The sequence below is a fragment of the Brassica napus genome (assembly GCF_020379485.1).
Source record: "Brassica napus cultivar Da-Ae chromosome A6 unlocalized genomic scaffold, Da-Ae chrA06_Random_6, whole genome shotgun sequence".
Classification (NCBI taxonomy): Eukaryota; Viridiplantae; Streptophyta; class Magnoliopsida; order Brassicales; family Brassicaceae; genus Brassica; species Brassica napus.
Genome location: NW_026014067.1, coordinates 27489 through 37393, shown reverse-complemented (window position 1 = coordinate 37393; position 9905 = coordinate 27489). Strand labels below are relative to the sequence as shown.

At 36.3% G+C, this 9905-nt stretch overlaps 1 pseudogene; it reads right to left on the bottom strand.

The window, feature by feature from the left end:
- Positions 1-1673: 1673 nt before the first annotated feature.
- Positions 1674-7999, bottom strand: LOC111198638 (annotated as a pseudogene).
- Positions 8000-9905: the final 1906 nt, after the last annotated feature.

The following is a 9905-nucleotide window of genomic DNA, read 5'->3' as shown; positions in this document are numbered from 1 at the left end:
AAGTCAAGAGATTAAAAGGTAAAAGGAAACGAAACGTCTTTTACTTGTCAAAAGATTCATCATCGTCAGTTGGTTTAATCATTTTTGGTTTCAATGGAGCAGGGAAGAGTTTGATGCCGAGATAGCCGTAACGTAGAGAAACTTGAGCAATTGAAGAGATGGAGAGTAACATTATCGGAGCAGTCAAAGCTATTGAGAAGCTGCGAAGTGAGATCGCAACCGCAAGGAGTAGAGCTTGAGACTCAAAAGAGGGTCTCTCTTTTCTATTTAGGGAGAGATGCAAAAGAACCAACCAAAACTGTGTTCTGAATTTTCGTAATATATATAACATGAGTTTATCTTTTTCACATCAATCAACAGTCTCATAGAAAGGTTAAGCAACTAGATCAACTTCACATCGAGCCTCATCATACTCTTGTACTCTTCAGGCACAGGTGCACCACCTGCACACACAGCCGCAGGAGCTTTCCCATAAACGTCCTCGAAATCTACAATCCGTCCTTCAATGCTGTTCACAGGTTTGGTGGATCGTCTCTTCGATGGGAACTTGTCAATCTCTACCTACTCCTGCTTGTATGCATAACTCAAGAAGCGCATAGATTTTAGGGACGGTAAACCTCTCGTCGTGGATAACTCTAGGTTTGAACTTCATTGAACACTAAAGAAAACACATTACTATAACATAAACATGAAAAATCAAAAAGGCTAAATCATAAACAAAGCAAGCACACATAGTTTTTTTAGAAAAGTAGTCCATATGATTCCCCACTCTACTCAGCGCCGGCTCTGGACGTGTGCGGACGGTGCTTTGGCACAGGTTCTCATCATTTTTTGTATATTTAGAGTCATACAGTTTTAATTTTTTATATGAAAAGGTCATTTTTGTTTTTTTGACACACAAAAAAAGGGCCCCTAATTTTTTTTGATTTGTATAAGAAAGGGCCCTAAAATTTGTTTGTGCACAGGGCCTAAATATATCTGAGCCGGGCCTGACTCTACTAAAGCTGATACTCAATTGTATCTGCTCGGAGAGGCCGGAGAGTAAACCCTGGCTGTGATTTCCTCAGCTGTTTCTCCTCCTTCATTGGAGTCTGATTAGGCTTCCTCTCCGATTAATCCTTCCGAGGCTTAGGTACATCGGCGTAGAGAGGATCGTCATCATCAGAGGGTTTTGGTTACGCCAAGTCGAGAGACTGTGAGATTTGCACAAGCACCTTTCCTCTCTGCATTTTTATTGTTGTTTTCCAAAAGAAGAAGAAGAAGGTTTAAACCTTAAACCCTGAAGCTATTAATGGTTTTATGCTAGGAGGACCCAATAGCCTAAGCCTTTTAAACGAGAACGAGCCCATTATGAAGACAGAATATATATATGGGAAGTGATGCAGGTTTGGATATGGTGAAGTTGAAGAAGACATCTGCATAAAGCTTATGACTAGTTCTTGTGCTGAATTGTGATGCCCAGATCTTTGTTGTAACCGGAGAAAGGCCAGAGATTCTGTTTTATGAAGCTGGTCGGTCTGTGATGGCCTAACCGCTAAATCAATATGGGAGAAACCTAGCATTAAACTGCCTCTCACTTCCCTACAGTTTTTGACCGCTCAATGTCTCTAAAACAAAGAGTTGCATTGTGTTTCCAAACTCATCTGGCGACCATACAATCATGTAAAGAAAAAAAGATTATGAAAATTTATATTTATCCAAAAAGGAAGCATTCATTAAAATCTCCAAAAAAGTTACAACATGAAATGGCCACAAATAGCCAGCAAAGACGTTGAATGTAAATCCAAGGCTTGTTACATACTACATCGATAGCAAGAAGACAAAAATACTTGAATAACCCCAAACAACACAAAAAAAAAAAAAAAAGTAAAGAGAAACTCTCGAAGATATTTCTCAGGGGATATTTGATAATACAAAAAAAACTGGTGAAGCAACCTGTGAAGGTTTGAGGTCAACAAAGTTTAATGATCTCTCCAAAAATATATCTTCACCGCAAAAAGTTTTGTCAGGGTAAATTTAACACCCCCGATTTACAGAACTCTAGGGTGTGCTGATGATATGATTATAATAATATAAAACTTGTGTTATATCTTTAGCTCTTCATTTTTCCTTAACTTTCTTTTACCTCTGCTTGGTTTTTTGCTCATTGGTTAGTTCTCCTTCAAGAAAGGATCGGTTCCATTAGGAGGTTCTTCTCTGTTTTCTGAAACGGAAGCGATGCTAAAACTGTTGTGGTTATCAATGCTACTGCTTCGTGGCTTTCCTGGTCTTGATCGTATGTTGGTTCCCATTGGAAATGGTTCCTGCAAATAATAACAACAAAGGTGAAAAATATGAAACAAATCAAAATCTCTTATTGAGTAACTGAGCATCACCACATCTTTGAACTTATGAGATCTCACTAAGAACCCATTTCAATATGTGCAACCAAAGGGAGAGCGAAATTGAGCAACTACTACGAAATGAGAACCCTAACAAGATGATGTTATCTGATGTGTTAGAACATTCACCTGATCACCAGCATTTGGACCATCGGTGTGGAAAAGAATAGGCCGGCAACGTTTGTCTTCGTTCATTAAGCTTGAGTTCTGGAAATGGGCAATAAGTGCTACTTTTCCTTGAATTCGAGCATATGTAAGAGTTGCCACCTTCTCGCTGTTAAACTTTTCCCACTTTTTTCCATAAAAGCCTGCAAGTTTTTTTTAAACTTTTAACCAATGCTCTTCAAGAGAAAAAGCCAAAAAAATATAAAAAGCAGCAACAGAAAAGGCTGGCTGTACCTTATAAATGGTACAATCTTTTCAGGTTCAATAAGGTTGATGAAAGCGTATCCCACATTGCATTTGTTCTGAAACGAGAAGGTAAAATTAGGTTAGCAAAAAAATACTGATATTGCAAATACCAAAAGCCCATTTTCTACATAAGACTATTATATAAAAAGGTAGGACGGACGCCTGCTTGCCTTGAAATCAATTGGCAAATAAGGAAATCATACGTTCCTTACAATGCTCGTCAATGGCGGAGAGAAGCATCTTAGAAGTATACCTAAACCATAGCAGCATTTTATAGAGTTCAGAATTGAAAAGGAAAACATCAAACAACCTACGAAGCTAACAAAAGATATATAACAAGGAATAAAGGAAAGACACTGAATCCACTTACTTATTAGGAATGTTTTTAAGCATCAGTGTTGTCCTGACATCATCCCCACGTAATATACGGTCAACATCAAGCTCAAACAGTTTCTTGTCAGCATGACTAGAGCTAGACTCGCTTCTACGGTGTGAGAGATTCCTGTATCGTTCATTAGGCGAGTCAAACGAACCCGCATTGAAACCATTGGGTTCCTCCCGGGGAAGAGATGAGACAACTGTTGGGGAGATCGCAGTACAGCATTTTGGGAATTTATATCCATGCGATTCCCAGCAACATGGGAAAAGGACTTGTGAGAACCAATTTCCATTGGATGTGAGGGTGAAGAGCCAGGAAACCCCATGCTACCATGAGAACCTATGTGGAAGCCAGGCGATTCTAGAGATTCAGCAACATAGGCTTGTCTTCTATCCCAGAAAGGCGAGTTTAATACGGGCGCAGATCCAATGTGGTGGTGCACAGGGGAAGATGCCATATTCACCATAACAGGAGGTGCTCTAGAGAATACAGTAACAGGTGGGCGCTGACTAGTAATGCCGTTGAGGTGAGACGGCGAGCTAGGCCACATCATGCCACCTGAAGGATTTTGTTGCTGAGTGTTAGAATTGCTCCATAAATTAAGGTTAGGGCGGCGGGAGTTTTGGTTCATGGGAGACCCTATGCCTACAGTCAAAAGACCACAACAACTAAAAGTGAGAAAGAAAAAAACAATATTATGTATGACAGTAGAAGAAATACTAGCACTCAGTAATTGTGCAATTCTGTTGACATACACAACGAATGTTTCAGCCACTTTCAAATTCAATTTCAAACCCAGCACAGTTATCTGTCTATATGACTGCAATTAAGAACATAATACTAATAATATTTTCCCAGGATGACAAGTTTTACACCAAGAATGCTTTTAAAAAAAGTTGTCTACAGAAACAGTACCTAGAATTTTCATCGCTGTAGCACATTTCAGATTCCACTAAAATTGTAAGGACCATCCTAACAGTGTGCTACGGCAGACATTCTTCTTAAACTCACAATTGTCAACTACATATCATCATTATTCTTCGACAAATTTATCAAAACAGTAGCAATTTAGAGATAAAGAGCTTACCCCCTCCGTTAAAGCCATCCACTCCACGAACATTATGTAACATAAAGGCATCATTTGCTTTCGAGCCATCACTGACGACTTCAGAAAATGCTGTCGAGGACTTATATGGACTACCATTTGTAAAGTTGTCGAGGTACTCTGAAAAAGAATGAGGATGAAGGTTTGGCATGCTTTGGATCCCCATATTTGAATTGTCAAAAGGGTGGACATGCTCCTGAATTCCGGGCTTGCTGGCTGAGATGACGTTTGCCGAAGGTGGAAATCCAATAGGAATGCTGAGACTCCTATGACGTTCAATGAAGGAGTTCACAGGCGATCCAACAGAACTATGACTAATCCCCATAGGTCCACCATCAATGGAGGTTGAAGGAATTATTCCTGGGAAATGTCTCCCTGACACAGAGATATTTAACGGCAGTGATTTTGAGTATCAAGATGACAAATCATTCAATTAAAAAAAAGAATTACAAATGCTGAATGCAAAAGCATACCCATGTGCCCAGATGATGTATTAGTAAAAGGCATTTTAGGTAGAAACCCTTCAGCATCATGTGCAACAAACTGTGACATGTACCTGAAATAAAGAAAAAAGAATGGGTGAACCCCATACATCAACACAACTGGCATCCTCGTAAATACTTAACAGCAAAGCACATGTTCAAATCATTTTGATTTAGGATTTTGTATTCATTCACAGCCCACAAAGGAATATAAACCAGGGAGAAAAAAAAAACAACCAGTCACCCACCTTTGACTCTCTGGATAGGTTAACGCAAGTTTAAGCTGCTTCCCAGCAACCTCGAGTCCATTCAGGCCACCAAGAGCAGCCTCTGACGCTCGGATGTCAAAGAATTCTATGTATATCTGTGGGTTATCGTGCATGGTTCTACGAATCTGCAAACCACAGAAACATCATTAGAATCTACCTCAGAAAAGTAACTAAACGGAGCATCTCAATATATCAACCTCTTTGATTTCTCCATACGATTTGACCATTCGATTGAGTTCTTCATTTGAAATAGACGAATCAATATTAGTAATCAACAGGGCTCCTTTACTGGCGTCTTTTCCTGAAGGAATTTCCTGGAGCCAAGAAAATTGTAAGATAGATACAAATCAACATAAGTCACAAATACTGTCCACAGAGCAAAGACAATATATTTCATAAAACAAGGAATCATACCTTAGGGATAGAATAACGAATATCAAGTTTCGTTCCTCTTAACAGCTTATTGTGGAGTGCTCTCGCCGCATTTTGAGCAGCCCTTATATCATAGTAGGATACCATGATAAAACCACGATTCTTGCAAGCTGTATGAAGAGCCTGGATGTCTCCAAATTGCTGAACAAGTAAAAGTATTCTCAGTACGAAGTAATCAATTCCAGATTATATAAACAAATCTGTGGGGGGAAACGCTGCTGGAATAAGGTACCTCAAAAAGGACCTTCAGCTCATAGTCTTCGACATTGCTACTGATATTTCCGGCCAAAATTGTTCTGGATGGAATTTCCGCTCGATGATGTTCGCCAACAGAATTATTGCGGCCTCTCTCTCCGTTTCTGGGGCCCATAGGAGGAAAAACATCTCCATCTAGCTCCATGCCACCAACACTGCTGAAAAGGTCAAAATCATCTAGATCATCTCCACCGGCACGAGATTTACGCCCAACGTCACCCATCACTTCTGCAAAGAGGTCATCTTCATCTGGCAGAAGATTTCCAATAGTTTGCGCCTCAATTTCTTCTAAAGATTCAGAGGGTTCTTCCTCACGGTGGGTAACAACTGTGTTCGCAGACATAGGAGATAGCATATCACTTCTCTGTAACCGTACTGCAAAAACCAAGAATTTGGAGACGCAGTCAAGTAGTTAAAGTACAGTAAGTTAAAGGAGAAAGAAACAAACTTTCACGATCGTCTATGATGTACTAGATTAACAAACGGCGTTTCTTTACCGTAGAGGATAAAACAAAATCAACATAATAAGTAACAATTCATAAAAGTGAACCAGAAGCTTACGTTTTCTACTAAATGTATCAGACAGTGAGCTGGAAAATAAACTACTTTCCCACTGGCTACCATTTGTGGTGTTTCTTGCGTTAGGGCTAACAGAGGGGTGCACCCCAGACAAGCTAGATTGTGGCTTCAGCTGGTGACTTTCAGGTGTCCAGGAACTCTTTGGCAGATTTGAAAATCTATCACGACCACCTTGGTTTTCAGGAATCAGGTCTGTTTTCAGAAACCCAAATTGCCTCTGCCAGACAAAAGAACAAGTATACTTGAGAAACAAAAAGAAAACAGTTTTAAACATCATAGAAAATAGTGGCAGATAATGTGACAAAGATGGTGCTACACAGTTAAAACCCCATGGAAAAAAAAAGTTACCTCTGAACTAATACGAGTATCTTCACGAAAGTGGGAAGGTGTTGATACACCTCTCTGTTCCATTATATCAGACGGCATCATGCAGATGACAGCAAAATTTGGAATAATAAAACAAAATCTCTTTTGTAGCTTTTTAGTCTTTTTCAACGGACCATATCACTTCCCCTGAAAGATGAACAACCAGTTTTAGATTCAAAGCCAGTAAGTCTCCAAAAGAAACAAAATCCACTATTCATTGCAAAGAAGGATCTTGCCAGACAAAAAAGATTAAGCAAAATAACTCAAAGGACACAAAAAAAAACAACACAAGAATTCAATTAGAACTAAGCAAAATCAAACCCTAAATCCAACAAAGTCAGCAACTTTACGTACTCTAAGAAGAAGTTCAATACGAAAAAAATCATCTTAAACCTCTCTCCTTTAAAGCGGAGTAGAAACACCTGGAAGACAAAGATTAGGTATTTCAAAAAGCCATAAGAGACTACAATTTCGCCTAATTCATGATCCTTGTTCAGCTCATTATATGCAAACAGGGAACCAACTCCTACCTAATTCACAAACTTGGGCACCCAGTTTAACTTAATTTAAGAAAATAAACCTAAATTACTCACCAGCAAATAAAAAAACAAATACAAAGAGCTTACCTAATTTACAAACAAACACAATTACGCTTCCTCCCAAACATTTTTTCCACTAAATTAAATTAAATTTAAAAAAGAAAGAAACTTGTGAAGAATGGATCTCGTGAAATTCATTACCTTGAAAAATAAAAGGATGCACGAAGAAAACACACAGCAGCAACAGCGATGTTCGACAGAGAAGAAAGAGAGAGAGAGAGAGAGGAGCAGAATAATTCGCCTTCTCTTTTATCTTCCTCCTTTCCTTTTTGTTTCCTTCTATCCAATCACATCCATCGCAGAATATTTAATTCACACAAATCAATTAAAATAACCCCCAAAAAAAAAGTGAATCGGTGTTTCTAATTTTTTTTTTTTTTTTCGAATTTCCTCTCCTCTCACGACGCGTTGTTTCCAACGAATAATCTATGCGACCGGCGGTAATTATAATAGTTCCGGCGATACTCTTCCCGTCGACGTGCGATTCCGGTTGTCTCTCCTAGAGAGAGAAATGGAGAGGAGAGAAAGAGTTTTTTGTTTTTTTCGGTTAGTTGGTTTAGAGTTTCGACTAAAAAAAGAATGAGAGGAAAAAAACAAAATAGAGTTGAGGAGAGGAGAGCACTCTTCTGTGTTGGATGTATCGTGGATCTAGTGGTTTCGTACGATATTAAATCTGGACCGTAGATTATAACTAAAACTGACAAAAATTACGGTCTCACACGAGAGTCTCGACGGCAGCGAGCAGTCGATGAGCGCGGTTTTGTAACAAGGAGCAGCCTATTTATTGAACATGTGGACTATTTGATTTTTTTTTCTTTTCAAAGTGTGATTTGTTTTTAATCTACAAACTATTTATTAGAATATGTTCAAATGAAGTTAGGAAATTACACTTTACTATTATATATGAATGAAAACACGAATAAAAGTTGTTAGTTTTTAATTGATATAACCTCTATAAATTAATAATTTTATTATATTGATAATTTTATAAGTGTCATTTTAATTCTTGATTAAGTTTTTTCTGTAACAACTTGAGCGAAAAGTTGATAAGAATGTTTTTATAGTTACACTCTTTGTTGAAAGAATACAAAACAAAGTCTGAAACTATAGTTTGTGTTTACAAAAAAAACTACTCCATAGTTTTTATGTTTACTAAATAAGCTTTTTTTTTATCAACTGTCGTAAAAACATTGTAATTTTTGAAGATAATGTTTGGTTGGTTGGATCAATACTATCTTAAAATGATTTTTTGCTCACTATATCTCTTTCTTTTTATGACTGAGTGAATTAGTTTACTCGTGATCCACGGTTGTTATCATCCGTGTTTGGATTTTTTTTATTTTACAATGAAGTGCACAACAACAAAAACTGATAATAAATATCCTTGATTGTGAATTTTTATTTGTTTGATGGCCAATCCTTCCACGCTATCAAATGAGCATGTGCAGGTTCGAACAACCAAATAGAGAAAACCGAAAAAGGTGGTATGGGGAAAAAAGTCATCCACTATTGTATTTTGCCTTATTATTTCAATTGTAAAGTAACAATAAATAGGGGAAAAAAAAGAATAGAGGGTCATGTAGCATGCTACAAAAAAAAAAGAGTCATGTAGCAAGTCGACCGTGAAAACATCTCCAAATAAAGTTTGCAATATTACAAATTTAAACTTCGAAGGTGATTATTTCCGAAATAACAACTTCAAATTAAACTTTAAATATTTTACATTTTGCATTATAGTCTTTTATTGGTGAAAAAGTAAACAAAAGTCATAAAATTTTTATTTAGCAATAAAATATATAATAAAAATATTATACATAATACTCCATCCGTTTCATCAAGATAGACTTTTTTGAAAAAGTTTGTTTCACAAATATGTATTTTTGTGTTTTCTATGAAAAATTTGTAAATTTCAAAGAAATTAATTGACTTTATTGAATTACTATTGGTTAAAAGTTATTGAAAATTGAAAATTACATAAAACAATACATTTATTATGGTAGTTTAGCGTGTTTTCTTAATATGTGTGAAAATACTAAAAAAATTATATTTGTGGAACGAAAAGAATATTAATTACTATTAGTAAGATAATACATTTTACTAGCATATTACATGCATTTTGAAATAATAGCCAACTTTTTTTTTTTTTTTTACTTGTAGCTTACAAGCTAAAATTGTTGAAATCGTGTACTTTTATTAATTGATGTAATAATTTTGTTTTCATATAATTTTATCCTTTGTGTATTTTGCTTTATAAGTTGTATTAAATGTGCATTTTAATTTTTTGTATAATATTTTGCTTTAATGTTATTGATATATTTGTATTTTGCATAAGATAAAAAAATATAAAAATTAAAATGGTAACTATAAAAGTTAACAAGATTATTTGAAAATAGATAGCTGAAATGATTTTAAAATATGGAACTTTGAAATTGCTTTTGGAATATGAAAAACTTCATATTGGAAATTTTGAAATTGCTTCTAGAGATGCGGTGTATGATGATATCTCTCATCTGTCAAATTAATAGTTAAACAAAAGTTTATATTTATGTGTTATGTTGTGTATAAATGCATTGCTTAAAGATTCATGAAGTGTTTTGTATTGGGATCTCCGTCGAACATTTTTATCATTTGATTTCGTAGAATACAA